The following is a 17,956-nucleotide window of genomic DNA, read 5'->3' on the forward strand; positions in this document are numbered from 1 at the left end:
TTTACTTCATGGTTTTAGTATTGTTTATCTGAAAAAAATGGAGACAGAACTAATTTGAATTGTTCAAAAACTTAAATCAGATGTTATTCTTTATTGTGCTTGTTTGCTTTTTCTTGCATAATTAATTTAGCACATTATGGACCAAATTAACATTGGTTGCTACACATTAGTCTATTTGGCTAGGTGACATTTTCTTGATGTTATTGCCAAAAACTCTAGTGGGTATATATTTAAATTTGGGGAGTGATTCATGTGAACACTAACATATTCTCGGCCAAAAAATAAAGGCCATCATGAAGTATATTTTCAGCCAGTGACAACCTCAATACTATACACCTTTAAGTGCAACTAGCTATCCTGTTCTTACTAGAGAGGATCCCCAGGACACTCGTAATGCAAACATTTCTTTCAAATACAACAGGTATTTAGTTTCTCAGCAAAATATTTTGCCAGAGATAATTTATCAGTTCATTTCTAACCCCTCCAAGCAATGCATATGAAAATGATTAATGATTATACCTTTATTTTTATTTCTTTTGGAACTGCCAACACTGATTATTTACAGAAGATCATTATATTTTTATAGATCTTAAGCACATCTGCTGAATCAGCAAAGCAAAGAGCTCCGGCAATTTCACTGATTATAGCTGCATCTTTTGGATATTGCAAACAACGATTACCAAATCACTTGGGAAATGGGGGACAGGAAGACTTTGTGTTTTAAGGGAGGGTAAATACAGTGGAAGGGTTTTAAAATATTGATGTTATAAGCTGTAATAAAATGCAGCTCCAAGGCAGCCCTACCTCCCTAAAAATCCCTCAAGCGCAATACATCTCCAAATGAGATTTTGCTATTTTAACTTTAAAACTGGAAGCCAGGAGCTAGAAGTGTGAGTAGGCTTCCTCCTCCATGGACACCATCTCCTTTCTTACACACCATTCCCTTGATGGCTTTGGTTTCCCAAGCCCAGCTTGTAGGTCTCTTTTATTTCAGCTCTGAAGATCACATCCTTTCTCAGTGAGTCCTATTATGCTCATTCAAATACCCATCTTGCCTGAGAAGCCTCAGCATCATCTGCCTTTTTGCCTTGAGAAACCAAAGACTTTACATTTATTTTTTAAACATTTTTTTTCACATAAAAAAATCATATCACCCCAGTTTAGGACTAGCTACTATTAAGCTCTTACTGAATGGAGTTTTTTTAGCAGACAGGATTTGATTTGACTTCTTTTGTAAAAAAATTTTAGAAGATCTTTATTTTTAGAGAGAGGGGGAGGGAGGAAGAAAGAGAGGGAGAGAAACATCAATGTGTGGTTGTCTTTTGCACATTCCAAAGTAGGGAACCGGCCCATAACCCAGGCTTGTGCCCTGACTTGGAATTGAACTGGTGACCCTTTGGTTCACAGGCTGGCACTCAATCCACTGAGCCACAACAGCCAGGGTGGATTTGACTTCTTGTAGACACAAATACACAACATAATTACATAGATAACCTAGGATTCAACTCCTTAGGTTACCCTTTAAGTTTGGGCTGGAAAGAAAGTACAGCAGGTTGTACAATAATGTCTTTCTGTTCCATGTTATTTCTTTACAATGCTGATGAAATGTCATAGGAACTTAACTCTTGTTTATATCAATTAGCCTGTGGTAAATTTGGCTTCATTTAAATGTCATTTGACTTAAAGTCACAGAAGCTACTTACAATGTTAAGTGAGGATTCATTGTACATATTCTAGTATAGCAGAGGGAAAACCTGCATTGGCTCTCTTCTCATGGAATCTTCTTCTTGGGTAGAATGTATCTTTAGGCTTATATTGGAGGGGGTTCCAATAAATGATCTCCCTGGTCCTTCATAAACTTAACCTCGAATTTCAGGGACATGGTTGGTGAGAAGATAAGGCTGACTAGCCCAGGATGCTAGCCCAATAGTTGGAGTGTGACATATGCCATAACCATAGATGGTTGAGGGGTGGAAAGTAGTAAGTCAGTTATGGAAAGTAGGTATGCAGCCATGCTGTGCAGTACGAGGTGTGTGTAGGTGCACAAGAGTGCTGCTGGGGAGCAGGGCTAATGAGCACTTCTCAAAGACCAGAGGTTATCTGTTCTCTGCTGTGCCTTTCTACCATTCCTACTAGATGCAGACTGCCTTGGGGCTATACAGGTTCTGTAAGATGAATGTGGTCAGACTTATATCACCAATTCTATTCCAGAATGAATCGCTGACAAATGACAAATGCTAGAATTTGTTCAAGGCATCATGTCATGCCATATGAATAATGCACCTGAATGTATGGACACACTGGTCTCCATCCCGTCCTGTTTCATTTTTACCATGAAGTCTGACTGTCCTTAGACTTAAGACAACTTGCTGCTCTCCTACTTGCCTGGGGAAACAGATGGGCTAATGGGATATTGATCAAACCTGAGCTGTCAGTTTAAGATTCACACAGAACCATGGAATGCTTCTTATCCACCAGTTCCTGGTGAATATAAAATTAAAACTATGGAACAGCCCAAGTCTATTTTGTGGGCTGAGGTTGGGTGAAGGGGGATTGAGAATCATTTTTCAACTTCTCTGGCTTTTATTGCCCTCCATACAAGAAATTCTGCTTTCAGAAAACCATTTTTTCGGTTAAGTATTTTATAGAAGGAGAAAATATGTGAGAGAAATTGTCTTGTACCAGTAAGAAAGCCTTGACCAAATGTGGTCACCTAGAGTTCAGAGTCTAGTGATCAGTACCTTGCTGAGCCTTCAGCCTCTGGAGTTCATGCTGCTGCCTCTCCTTATACACCCTTCTCTCATTCTCCCAATCTAATCACATTCTACTTGTGGTTCATATTGCACCTCTGTGCTGAAACTCACAGTGAGCCCTCCAGCCTCATTGACTTCATAATACTCAATGTTGCCATAACATTCATTGTGACTCTTACCCATACTTAATCTCCTATCACTTTCTAATTGTCTCATTTGAGTGTACCTCAAGTTTTTGTTGACATGTAGATCCATCAAAGCTGGGAGACTATAATAAAACTTTCTTTGTGGCCTCCAAATAGTCAGGCACATTGTGAAAACTAGAGTGTTTAACTGAGTTAGAGAGTGTGAAAGGAATGATATTTGTCAAAGAAAAGGCATCTGGGATGGAAAACATTTACTTTTTTTGACAACGAACAAGTCGTCACTTATTAACAAATAAAAATATTTTTTTCACTTTCACTATCTTTCTGATGCTGGGCTCTTCTCCCAATGAAGTCTAACTCTCTGTGCATGGTGCTTTAATTACTGCTATCTTGAAACGACATGCAGTTAAGATGACAATGCAATCCAGACAGTCACATGCTGCATCATTTATTTCTTATATCCATTTCAAACCTTTCTCTTTTCAAATTTCTGGGAATGCATATATTCTATTTATGCACTAAATCTGGATGTTTATTTCCTAAAGAAACTTGGTATTCCAGAATGCTGCTTTCTAAGATGGTTTGCATTTACAATTTCAGTGGGATAGCTTCTGAAAATGAAGACCAGAGTAGCTATTCCTGAACTGTTTAGACACAATGACTTTTAAAAGAACAATAGAAAGGTGACACTTATCAAGGGAAATGGTTTGCTTTTCTGGCAACTCTGAGTTTCCAAGACTGTAACTGAGATTATGAGTCTTGCTGATCTGAATTACTAAATATTTATTCACTTCATCCATTCCTCTTCATGCCAATTACCATTTTTTTTAAAGTTTAGTTCATCACTATTTCATGGATTAGTAAAGCAGTTTTCTCTTAGATCTCCCTCCCTCCCTACAGTATTGTGCTCTAAATTACAACTACCAGGGAGCCACCAGAAGGATATGAGAGGGGACCCAAGAGAAAACCAGAATTATTTTCTGGAGGGTGGGCCCATTGTACTACAAACTTCCCCCACTAAGTGAGTATTCTTGGAATACATCTGTATCAGTGTACCAGCTGACATTATTGTGAGAGGCTGTATTTGTTTACAGTGATTTTTTTTAAAGACTCTTTCAATGTGTTTGCCCATTTCATGATGGGTGAATATGAGCACACCTGCCCACACCGCACTGAGTGTTCAGCAGTTTTTAAACCAAAAGCACCATGATCCCCTTGCCCCACCCTCCATATTCACCTAATCTCAGCCTGAGCCACTTTTTTTCCCCCCTCAATAAAAGTCCTTAAAGGGAAATGTGCTGATGTGGAAGAGATGAAGCAAAAACAGCAGAAGCACTAAAAGACATCAAAACTGATGAGCTCAAAAAGTATTTTGAGCAGTGGGAAAAATGCTTTGGTAGGAGCAGTGCATCAAATGGAGAGTACTTTGAAGATGACTGAAGTTTAAACATGTAAGAATAAATGCACAATTTTGAAATAAACAGATTCCAATTTTTGGGGTCCCCCCTCTGTATTTCTAAAACACAAATCTGTGTCACCCTGCTTAAAACACATCAATAGCTATCCTTTGCACATAAGACAGACTAGAAACGATTCCATAATCTGGCCCTGTTTTCTGCCCAGCTCTGAAGCCTGCCACTCCTCAACTCTTTATACCCTAGTAACACCAAACTGCTTATAATGTAGTCCTCACCTCTGTGCTTTTCAGGATCTTCCCCACTCTCTAAGACAATTTTTCTTTCTCCTGTGTATTTAATTCTTTTTTTATTATTTATGATTCACTCATGTTCTATTCCTTCTTGGCTATGTCCATGATCTTTTCCTGTCTTTAGGTGCCTCTCCTGTAAGCTCTCTTGGTACTTAACATCAATTGACTATGTCATTTTTTTTAATGTGTTTTATTGATTATAATGTTACATTTGTCTCAATTTCCCTTCCCTCTGCTCCCCTCCACCCGGTGGCCCCCCTCCCTCCAGTTGTCTCCCCCTTTTAGACCATGTCCATTGGTTGTGCATATAGTTCTTCTCAACCTCTCTTTGTCTATTCCACTCCCTCCTACTATGCTCCTTAATTCCTATATCATCTCCCTCCCTCTCCCCCTTCCCCCTCCCTGTTGACCTCCCCCCAATATGCTCCCCATACCTATAGTTCTTTTCCCACTCTCGTTGCCTGTTTAGTTTGCCTTTGTTTCAATTCCCTAGCTTCTGTTGTTGTTTCTTGTGATGCAGTTTTCATTTTAGATTTCATAGTTTTGATCCTCCTTTTTCTAAACCAGTCCCTTTAACATCTCATATAACAGTGGTTTGGATCTAATGAACTCTTTCAGTTTTGTTTTGTCCTGGAAACACTTTCTCTGCCCTTCTATTCTGAATGACAATTTCGCTGGATAGAGTATTCGTGGTTGTAGGTTTTGGATTTTCATTACTTTGAATATTTCTTGCCAGTCCCTTCTTGCCTGCAGGGTCTCCCTTGAGAAGCCAGCTGATAGTCTAATTGGGATCCCTTTGTACATGATTCTTTTCTTCTCTCTTGCTGCTTTTAATATTCTCTCTTTATCTTTAACTTTTGACATTTTGATTATAATGTGTCTTGGAGTGGTTCTCCCTGGGTCCAGTTTTTTTGGAACTCTCTGTGCTTCCTGGACCTGTAAGTCTATTTCCTTCCCCAAGTTTGGGAAGTTCTGCTTTATTATATTTTCACTTAATTTTTCAATTTCTAGTTCATCTTCTTCGCCCTCTGGGAAACCAATGATTCTTATGTTGGGCCTTTTATAGCTGTCCCAGAGGTTTCTGATCCTCTCATCCTTGCTTCCCGTTTCCTCTCTCTGCACTGGTTGACTGATTGTTCCTTCTCTATGTTCTGGTTTGTTGATATGAACTCTGGATTTTTTTTCCTCACCATCTGTCTCATATGTGGTTTTGTTCCTTTCATTATGAGTGTTTTTCGATTCTTTCTCATCTTTTTCCAGATCTTTTGTTAATTCTGTAAGCCACCTGATAACAATGGCCCTGAACTGAGCCTCTGACACGTTTCTTATTTGTTCATCTGTCAGATTCTTCATCTGTTGCCTGGTGAGCTGCGCCACCGGGATTTCTATAGTTGTCTGCCTCATTTTGACAGATGCGTTTGTTTTCTTGGACTGGCTATAGGGGCAGTGCCTGTGTACTCGTCATGACCCAGCGACCGGCGCCGATCTGCAACCTATTTTGCAGCCCTGTGGTGCTTTGTGTGGGGGCGGGGGTCCAAGATGGATTCACACAGTTATTCCGCTAGGAGACCGGGATCCGTCCTCCCGCCCTCTGGGCCTCACTGTTCGAGGTGATGTGGTGGCTGCTTTCCCCAGCGTTGGGTTTGCAAGCTGCCGGGGTTCGACTGCAGCCGGGATTGTTCTCCCTGCCGCTGCGATTGTTCTCCCTGCCGCTGTCCCTGGTGCCACCGCAAACAGCACCACCCACTTTCGCTCTTCCTACCTCCCCAAAGGGCGCCGCTGGTTTATAACTTAATACGTTGGGCTTCCGCGTAGTTTTATTTTCTGGAATTTCTAGTTATCTTTTGTTTTGAAGTAGTTGTATTCCTCTCTAGTTGTAGAGGGAGACCGAGCGTGTCCGTCTAAGCCTCCATCTTGGCCGGAAGTCCAACTATGTCATTTTTGAGGACAACATCTGCATCTGAGGCATTGTAGCTCAATTCTTAAATGCACAGTCTCTGGAGTCAAACTGGCTGGGTCTAAACCCTGACCTCACACCACTGACTAGACACATTGCTCTCCCTATTCTTGTTTTCTCATCTGTGAAATGGGGGTAATAGTGGCTTCCTCAGAGGACTGCTGTGATGAAAAGGGTAGTTACTATACGTGCAGTGGTTAGAATGCTTCCTGGAATCTTGTAAGGACTTAAACATTAACTGTAATTATTATTTGTACACGCAAAATCTAGCACAGTACCTGGTATAAAGTAGGGAATGTAGCATGGGCTTATTTGATGCAAAGTATTTTTTAATTGAAATTCAATTCACATAACATAAAATTAATATTTTTGAAGTATTGTTTAGTGATATTTAGTACAATCACAATGTTCCATTACCAGTACCTCTGGCTAGTTCCACATTTTCATCACCCTAAAAGGAAATAGCATATCCATATACTCATTAAGTAGCTACTTCTCAATTCCCTTTCCACCAGGTGTCATGCAGGTAAAGTTTCTGATGCATTTCCTACAGGGGATATTACAAAAATGTGACGTACCTAGACCACAATACAGAGTTGAACTTCAAAAATGCCAGTCATAAAAGATTGACCATTGGGATTTTAGTTAACACACCCTGGGCTGATCAGGCCTCACGAAAGGATTTTCTAAGGTCACCAGTGTGGTGCCAAGTGTTCTACTATCCTTTTCTTTAAACAATACAAGATTTCTTTGAAGGGACACAAAAGTTAACATTTTTCCTTCAATCGAGAACTTTAGAAAGAAAGCATTCCACATTGTATAAGATGTGCTTAATGCAGCCTGGCCTTTTGAAGGCCACCATCTGAAGTATGTATTGACAAGACAGAAGACTCTAGAGCAGGTGCTGTTGACAGCAGTGGTCCTGTGTGTCATCCCTGGCTCAGTGACTCCAGAATGACATTAGGTCTCTGTTGAAAGAGCCATTCAGGCTATCTGCTGCCCACCAGCTCAGTCCATGCATATTCATAATTGAGAACAAAACTGTCTTAAAAAAGGTCTTTTTGACATTTATTAGGACTCAGCTATAGCTATTGATTTCTCACTCTTTCCATTGCCAGCTGCTGCCACTATTCTGATCGTTTCAAGTCACGTTCCATGTGTACATGGAGACCATTTCCTGCCTAGTCTGTGTGTGTGTGTGTGTTTGTGTCTGTGTATGTGTGTAAAAGATCTCTGTGGTGATGAAACTCTATCTCAGTATCAGGCTTATACTGATAATCTGATTTCTGGTATTTTTTTCCTCATCAGACTTTCTACAACTCAGACTGTACAGACCTAGCTGTTCACTCGGCTTTGACCTTCTAGATCCTTAAACCTTGATGTATTTTTGTTGATTTGGGCCACTGTAGGGGATTTATCCCTCAGTCTGCTGTTTCTAGCCTCAGAAAACGGTCTGGCTGTTTCCTCATCCTTAGAAGGTTGACTTTAGCATTGCCGGTATCCTTATGTTAGAACATATTTTAGATTTACACCTGACAAGAGATATTGTAACATTCACATTAAAAGAGCATTTGCTTTTAAGGAGGTATACAGATCTGAATGTATATTTGAGGGGGTGAAATCCAAGAAATTTATTGTGTGTGAAGGGGAGTATTTAAAAATCTATTATCTGCTTCACATTTATTTTTTAATTAGTTAGGGTGATGAAATTCAATCAGTACTTTTATTTAATGTCTCATTTTAGGAAGTTTTTTTTTTTTCAACTAAAAAAAATGCATGTATTTCAGACCAAAGGGATTTTTCAGGCCCTGGAAATCTACCCTTCTCTTAATTAGATGAGGAGACTCATAAAACTCCTGTTGCAGCTTCTGGAAAGTGAGTATTTGCAACACCCAGTGTTTCTCTGTTGTGAAAAATACATGAAAGGAGAAAAGCCAGAGCTGCCTTTGTGCAATTCAGATATGGGCAGGGTCTTACTGCTGCATGATTTATCTTTGGGAGAAAAATCATTCTTCTGTAAACAGGAGGCAGAGAGAGCAGCCACAGGCATGTGGAGGGCTGAGAGCCACCAGTCGAGAACCTGTGGTGGCTGTTCTCACACCGTAGTCTGTGGGACCATGAATGAAGTTGCTCTCATGGGTCAGGCAGGTGCTGACTCTCTCCATATGGGAGGTTAGGACCCAAATATCCAGAAGGGAGGTGACAGAGTTTAGTGACTGTTTGGATATTTGATTCCATCCTCTGCTACTTCACAGGATCTATTCAACTCTATGCTTTCATTTCCTCACTTACAAAGTGATAGATTAATAATGTCATCTACATCATAGGTAGAATACCTGGTCTGAAGTGGTGTTCAATGCATTTTAACTAATCGTCGTCGGCAGCCGTCCGTCTCGAGAGACGATGGTGTAGCTTCTTAAGAGTCCATCTGCACCGCCGAGAATGGCTGTGCAGTCCGACTCGGGAGTGACACGGTATCTGTCTCCTCCCGTGTTGAATCGACATCTTGCGATGACGCTGGAGTGTCCTCTCCAGTGAAGCTGAAGCTACAGAGCCTGGGCAGGGTGATATGGAGGGTCTGCTGTTGCCCATGCAGCAGACCCCCCCTCTCTTCGCAGCTGAAGGGTCCAAGGGAAAGACGGAGTCAATACAGCTTGGCTTCAGGTGCGCCGCAGGAGTTGCCAGTGTTGACTACAACGCCAAACCGCCTTAGGGACTCCGGCTCCGGATTTTCTGTCGGGGTTTACTCCCTTAGCCTTTCCCCTGAAGAGGTATGCCGCAAGGCAGCGGAGGTTTTTTGGAGTCAGAGTTTTCCTCCTCTGATGTGCCCTGACTGGAAGATCGAACCAGCGACACTTAGCTCGCAGGCCGACGCTCAATCCACTGAGCCAAACCAGCCAGGGTTAGGGAATGACATAGAGCTTCCTTATACTTTATAGTCACTCATTTCTTAGGATGTTAATAGTTCTTTATATTAAACATTCTCTCTGTATAATCCACTGTGTGGTTTCCATTCCCTGAATGGACTCACATCGATTCAATGACCAAGGTTAAGGTGTGGGGTGTCCTGTAGGTGGTACTTTCCTAATTTGTCTACTGAGAAAATATAAGCATTATATTAAGAAATTAAGTAGTTTATATATTTGGAACCTAGACTAATAAACTCATAAAGAATTAACTTTAATATTAATAGGAGAGGATTTTAGAAGAATGTTTCCTAGAACCTATTTTTAAAAATAACATATATTCCTCTCTAGTTGTAGAGGGAAACCTAGCGCGTCTGTCTAAGCCTCCATCTTGGCTGGAAGTCCCGGTTTTTCTTAGTTATTTAACATTAATTATTGACATAGAATTATTTTAACTAATATTACTCTGATTATTATTACCCCTGCTACCAACAAATAGTATATATTGTAGTAGCTAAACACAAGTGCCAGGGATTATACTAACTGGACTTCAATGCTGTTCCCACCACTTGCCAGTTTTTTAACATGGGGTAAGTTGGTTAACCTTTCTGTGTCTCATTTTTTCATCTGTCTAATGGGGTGACTAGAAGTACCTGCCTAAAAGGATAGTTGGGATAAGTAAATGAGATCAGATACATAAAGCAGTTAACCTAGTGCCTGGCATATAGTCAGCAATCAAATACTAGATGCTATTTTATTTTATTTTTAAGTATATTTTATTAGTTATGCTATTACAGTTGTCCCAATTTTTACCTCTTTGCTCCCTTCCAACTGGTATCCCCTTTTACTCCAGCAAAGCTATCATTTAGAATGGAAGGGCAGATAAAGTGCTTCCCAGACGAGGTAAAACTAAAGGAGTTCACCATCCCAAGCCATTATTATATGAAATGTTAAAGGAACTATATAAGAAAAAAAGGATAAAAACTAAATGCTATTTTAATTACTATCATCAATGCAATCATCATCTTAATTAATAATATGAATTGGACTTTGTGATGTTATCTCCAGCATAAGAACTTAGGGGTTCCAAAAGCTTCAGTTAGTCCTATACTCTTTCTCTTAATAGGACTCTGATGCTAGAAAATGAATGGCCAATGCCAGAATCTACCAACAGATTCAAGATAGTAGCCCTCTTTCTTTCTATCTGAATTTTGAAACTCTCCATTGCTTACTTTCTTGAGGGTCTGGAATAAGATTTTTTATTAGGACACTGAAGGGAAAGAGAAACGTAGAGAAAAAAAGAAAATATTTATCAGGAGTCAGTTTCTGTGCATCCTGAGGCCAAATAGCCATAATCGTGTTTGTCTAGACAGGTTCTGAGACTTGTATGGATGTAAATAAATAAAACAAAACAAAAATATATAATAAATCATGTGTAATATATATATAGTTTTAACTCTCTAACTGTATAATTTTTGTAATAGCTCTATTGAGATATAATTCACTTACCATAAAATTCACCTTTTTAAGTATAAAATTCAGATGTTTTTAGTATATTCACGATGTTGTATGACCATCACCACTATCTAATTTCAGAATATTTTTATTATTTCTTCCAAGAAGCCCAAACTCCCCCTTCTCCTCAAGATCTTCCAGCCCCAGAGAACCACTAATCTACTTTCTGTCTCTGTGAAATTTCCTATTCTTCTTTTTTTTTAACTTTTAATACAAATTTCCTATTCTGAATGCTTCATTCAGAATCATGTGATATGTGACATTTTGTCTGACTTATTTCACTTACTATGTTTTCAAGGTTCATGCTGTAGTATGTATTAGAACTTCATTCCTTTTTATGGTTGAATATTCCATTGTCTAATGCTTTGCAATATTTAAATGATTTCCACCTTAACCCTTCAACTTCTTCAATGTCCTCAGGGTATCTCTTTCTTCCCTCTCCTTTCCATAATAGAAAGGGTATTCAGGACTCCCTGGAATTGTGGGGCACGTGGGGAGGAGTGGATAACAGAGGTTGTTCATTACCATCAGATGCTTAGATCTTAGCTCTGTATACTGTTACAGACATTACAGACCTATCCAATAGTTTCTTTCCCATTCATAGCTAAGACAGAAGAGTCATTGTCCCTCAGGCACAGACATACAAAAAAAAATCTTGCAGCTTCCTGTTCTCATACAGATGGGCACAGTCCTCTGCCTGCAAAGAGCCAAGAGAAGAGCCAGCTTACAAATATTGCCTTGCCTTCCATACTATTTTAATTGTGATTATAGGACATTTGCTGTTCCTTCAGAGCTCTCACTGTCTATGCATCAAGGAGCAAGGTAGTGACAAATTTCTAAAGACTGATGTTTGAATTAAATAATCCTAAAAACAAGTGGCATTTGGCATTGTGGAAAAATACTATTGGTATGTGCTTTGGAGTCAGGTAGATCTGGGTTTGCATTTTTCTGTGACCATGGGTCCTTAGCCTCTCTCAGCCACAGTCTACTCATGTTCAAAATAGCATAATAATAATACCTGTCTTAAAGGGTCATGGTGAGGATGAATAGTTTAGCCTGGTACAGCTCTTCATAAATAGTAATGTGCATGGTTACTCCTGCTTGGGTGTACTTTCCTTTAACAACAACAACAATCTTACTTTGCACAGTAATTAATAACTTTTGACTTTGAGGTCACACCAACATAGGTTTGAATCCTAGCTATTAGCTGTGTGACCTTGTGTGAACTCTAAGTTTCCATTACTTTCTTCAGAGGTTTAAAGTAGATGATGTTTTCTAAAGCATCTTGGCACATGGCGGTGGCTTGATACACAGTAGCTATTGCTACCAGTAAGAAAGCAAATATATCTTCAGGTATCATGTTTACATCAGTCCACACAGGCTCATTACCTTCCTATTGTACTCAGAATAAACTCTATACTCTTCTACATGGCCTATGGAGTTCTACACAATCTGTCCCTCCCTACTTAACTGACTTCAAATCCCACCACTTTCTCTGTTGCTTCATCTGGGGCGACCATATTGGTTACCTTGTGATTCCTCAGCCAAACTGCTCTTTCTTGCTTCAGGGTTTTTTATTTTCTATTTCTTCTCTGTTTCCAGGTCTTTCAATTTATGGCTCCCCTTTGTCATTTGGGTTTCAGTTCAAGTGTTACCTGCATAGAGAGGCCCTTCTCAACCACCCAAGACAGTTTCCCCATCCCCTAGTCACTCTGTTTTATTATCCTGCTTTATTTTTTTGCAGCATGTATTGCCATATAAAATTTTCTTTTTTTTCCAGCTTTTCTTTATTGATTATATTGTTACAATAGTTCCAATTTTCTCCCCTTTACTCCCCTCCACCCAGCATCTCCCTCCCCCAGCAATCCCCCCCCCAAGTCCATACCCATGGTTCATAAAAAATAACTATCCTTCCCTCTCAGATATTAAGACCCTTTGTAATCTTGTAAAGGACAATGGGAAAAGGTCTCAGGCTCCTCTAGCTGCTTCGAGCTGGGCATGGTTATCGTCCTACCTACCCTTGGGTCCAGAAATCCCTAATAATAGTGAGGGTGTGGAGGGGAGGGTGGCCTTCCCACATGGGGAAGGATCGTGCAGGCTCCAGGTCAGTTGGCTGTCTCCAGAAAACGGCGTGCTTGGTTTAACAGGCTGGCATCCTTGTTGTGTTCTAGGGGCAACAGATTTGGCGAAAAGGGTTAAAAGACATCATTCAATCCATAACTACCAGATGACAAAAGGCAGGGATTAATTTTTCAATGTTCCACATTAGAAAAAAAAAAAAAAAAAAGGGCTTCTTTGGAGGAAGGTGTGCTAGGCACATCTCGCCTGTCCAAAACCCTTTTGCCCATTATACTTAGTTTGGGCTGAGGGAAATAGTTTAGGTTTCCCCCCTCTCAGATGTCTGGGCCCTTTCTGTCCAAGCCATTAGAATAGAAAAGAGAAACCAGTTTTAAAGTGAAGCCCACAGACCACCCCTTTCTTCCCCAACCCAGACATTTAGTTCAGCCAAACTGTTGAGTCTCAGGAGGCAGCGCTGCAGAGAGGATTAAGTGAGGCTTATGCGTACAATCACTCAGGTAATGCAGTCATAGGCTTATGCCCTTTGAAAACAGAAAACACATGTTAATTTATGTAACATAACCAACAAACAAGTCTTAAAATCTGTAAGACTGTCTTATTAGGAAGACATCCAGTTGCAAGGCACTTGACATTCTACTTGCCGGCAACTTGAATCTCTTTGGTGATATCACAGACATGGTTTAATTTTCAAGTGAAACCATATTTTAAATGAGAAGAAACTTTTAAGACGGTTAGCTGCCCTACTTTACAGTCTGCCACTGATCATTGTTATTTTCCTTGAATAATGATTTTTCTCCCTAAGATTACCCTCCTTCTTTTTAAAGGGACTACATTAAGTCCATTTTTAATTTATCCTGTTCATTTGCATAAACATAACAAGAGCAGCAAATGATCACTTAGGATCTTTAGTTCTGCTTTGCTGGAACTTACCCAAGGAACATTTAGGGTGACCCTCAGTCTGCTCTTCAGGGCACAGAAGCTGGGCCATATACCTGGCATTCATTCTTGCCAGTACACACCTGTCCTTTCCAAGTCCTTCTGGTTTTCCAATGTGCCTTAAGGTCCCTTCTAGCCATCTTTCAGGAAAACAACCTTCGTTCCTTCCCTGGAGAGATTGCTGTGGACCACACAACCAACCATGGTAGCAGGCCTTTTATCTCGCGGGCTTTTATTACCTTTGAAAGTCATTCCCAGTTCCTCAGGGCTTTTTGGTAACAACCTGAGCCCAAGCATGTCTCCTTTAGGCTTGACATTCCAGTCAAAGGCTTGGTCAAAAAAAAGGAACCTCTATTAACAACTGGTCTTATTAGTTCTATGCAAAGAAACTTAAGTCATTACTTACTTGTTTAGAATGCCAAACTCTGGAGAGACCAAATAGGGAGAAAAATGTACAACGTGAAGGAAAATCTTTGTCCTAATAGTCACTGAACTGGCATTTCCATTCTTCATATTTTCATTTTTCCCCCACTAAAAAAAAAATTTTGTTTGTTTTTCCATTACAGTTGTCTCACTTTTTTTCCCCTCTTGCTTCCCTGTACCCTGCCCCTCTCTTCCCCTACATTCAGTCCCGACTCAGTTGCCCATGTCCGTGGGTCATTTATACATGTTCTTTGACTTGACACTTCCCCTTCTTACCCCCTTATCTCCCTCCCACCTCCCCCCTTGTTACTGTTAGTCTACTTCTTGTTTACATAGCTCTGGTTCAATTTTGCTCGTTTGTTTGTGTTGTTCATTAGTTTTCTGAAATAGGTGACAGCATAAGGTATTTTTCTTTTGTTGTCTGGGTTATTTCGCTAAGCCTAATTCTCTCTAGTTCCATCCATGTTGTTGCAAATGGTAGAAGTTCCTTCTTTCTTTCTGCTACACAGAACTCCATTGTGTAAATGTACCACAGTTTTTGGATCCACTCATCTACAGATGGGCACTTAGGTTGTTTCCAGCACTTGGCTATTGTAAATAGTGCTGCTATGAACATTGGAGTGCATAGGTTCTTTTGAATTGGTGTTTCAGGACTTTTCAGATATAATCCTAGCAATGGAATTGCTGGTTCAAAAGGCAGTTCCATTTTTAGTTTTTTGAGGAAATTCCAAACTGTTTTCCATAGTGGCTGCACCAGTCTGCATTCCCACCAGCAATGCACCAGGGTTCCCATTTCTCCGCATCCTCTCCAGCACAAGTTGTTTGTTGATTTGATGATGGCCATTCTGACTGGTGTGAGGTGGTATCTCATTGTGGTTTTAATTTGCATCTCTCTGATGGCTAGTGATGTTGAGCATACTTTCATATGTCTATGGGCCCTCTGTATGTCTTCTTTGGAGAAGTGTTTGTTCAGGTCCTTTGCCCATTTTTTAATTGGGTTGTCTGTCTTCTTGGTGTTGAGTCGTATGAGTTCTTTATATATTTTGGAGATCAATCCCTTGTCTGAGATGTCATTGGCGAATATATTTTCCCATATGGTTGGTTTCCTTTGCATCTTGCTGATGTTTTCTTTAGCTGAGCAGAAACTTTTTAGTTTGATGTAGTCCCATTTGTTTATTCTTTCCTTTATTTCCCTTGCCTTAGGAGATATATCAGTGAAAATGTTACTATGTAGGATATCTGAAATTTTCCTGCCTATTTTTTCCTCTAGGACTTTTATGGTATCACAGCTTACATTTAAGTCTTTGATCCATTTTGAGTTTATTCTGGTGTATGGTGTAAGTTGGTGGTCTAGTTTCATTTTTTTTGCATGTCCCTGTCCAGTTCTCCCAACACCATTTGTTGAAGAGGCTCTTTTCACTCCATTTGATGTTCTTTCCCCCTTTGTCAAATATTAGTTGACCATATGAACCTGGGTTTATTTCTGGGCTCTCTATTCTGTTCCATTTATCTATATGTCTGTTTTTAAGGCAGTACCAGACTGTTTTGGTGAAGTCTGGAGGAATCTGTGGGCAGCTTCCTTATGTCCTCTTCCTCCCATGAGGGGCCATGCAGAGCATACTCTTCCCCCAGGAATGAAAATACAGCAACACGTTTGTGATGTTTCTTCCCAGGGAAGCTTGTTAGATAGATAGATGTATGAACCACTTCTAACAGATCCTAGTACATAATGAGTAGAGCCATATATGTAAGTGTGTTTCATGTATTTATGCATTCATTAGTTGAATGCATAAATACCTGGAACAACAAATCAATGTTTTCTGCCTCTCTCTCTCCCCTTCCTTTCTCTATCTAAAGTCAATCAATAAACATTAAAAAAGCAAACACCAGAGTGTTTTTCCCTTATAATCCGGAGGAAAGAGGAAGGACATCTCTAAAATCAGAGAAGGAAAACTCTGACTCCAAAAAACCTCCGCTGCCTTGCGGCATACCTCTTCAGGGGAAAGGCTAAGGGAGTAAACCCCGACAGAAAATCCGGAGCCGGAGTCCCTAAGGCGGTTTGGCATTGTAGTCAACACTGGCAACTCCTGCGGCGCACCTGAAGCCAAGCTGTATTGACTTTGTCTTTCCCTAGGACCATTCAGCTGCGAAGAGAGGGGGGGTCTGCTGCATGGGCAACAGCAGACCCTCCATATCACCCTGCCCAGGCTCTGTAGCTTCAGTTTCACTGGAGAGGACACTCCAGCGTCATCGCAAGATGTCGACTCAACACGGGAGGAGACAGATACCGGTTATAAGCTCATCCGATTGGCGAAGGAAACGAGCGCCAGGGGTCTCCTCTGACGGTGGGAGAGGTCATCGCACCTCACTGGACAGCTACCGCCCGCCTCAAGCTGGGCAGCCCCAGCCAATTAGGTGCCGTCTCGCCATGGCTCACCTGCCCCACTGGGTGCGTGGGGATCAGAGAGGCGCCTCTCGAAAAGTGGGCCACAAAACACCCGCACCAGTTAATTCCAAGCAAACAACAAGAAAGAAGCCTCCGGCTCTTCACCTCGCTAGCTGGAACATCAGGACCATGTGCCCCGGACTTACTGCAGACCTTCCGTGGATCAAGGGTGCCAGGAAAACCGCTGTCATCGATAGGGAACTGGCATGACTAAACATCGACATTGCGGCTCTACTGGAGACCCGGTTGGCCGACAACGGAACTATCAGAGAAACTAACTACACCTTCTACTGGCAAGGGAAGTCTCCGGACCAACCAAGACAGCACGGTGTTGGGTTTGCTGTGAAGAACACACTTGTTAACTCCATAGAGCCACCCACAGGAGGCACAGAGAGATTACTTACCCTCCGATTGTCAACAACTTTCGGCCCAGTCAGCATTCTTAGCGCGTACGCCCCAACCCTCTGCGCCACCATCGAAGAGAAAGAACAGTTCTACCATGCACTGGACGAAGCGTTATCCAAGATTCCCAGAAGTAACGCTCTCTATCTCCTTGGAGACTTCAACGCAAGAGTAGGAGCCGACCACATGGCCTGGCCCACCTGCCTTGGAAACTTTGGGAGAGGAAAGATCAATGAGAATGGTCAGCGACTGCTTGAGCTTTCGTGTCACCACGGCCTGTGCGTGACAAACACATTCTTCAAGTGCAAAGAGATCCACCAGGTGTCATGGAGGCACCCCCGCTCCCGCCATTGGCACCAGCTTGACCTCGTCATCACCAGAAGAACGGATATTGGCAGCACCCTCCTCACCCGCAGTTACCACAGTGCAGACTGCGACACGGACCATGCCCTCGTGGTAAGCAAGGTGCGCATAATGCCGAAGAGGTTGCACCACTCCAAGATGAAGGGTCGCCCACGCATCAACACTAGTTGTGCCAGCAACCCAGTTAAGACCCAGCAATTCATCAACAAGATGGAAGATGCACTCGGCGAGGGAGTGGCGGCAGATGACATTATCGAATCCAATTGGCCACGTCTCCGCGACGCCATATACAACTCCGCCATTATTGCTTACGGGAAGAAAG

The sequence above is a fragment of the Furipterus horrens genome, unplaced genomic scaffold (genome assembly GCF_987537825.1).
Source record: "Furipterus horrens unplaced genomic scaffold, mFurHor1.1.pri manual_scaffold_17, whole genome shotgun sequence".
In the NCBI taxonomy this organism is placed as follows: Eukaryota; Metazoa; Chordata; class Mammalia; order Chiroptera; family Furipteridae; genus Furipterus; species Furipterus horrens.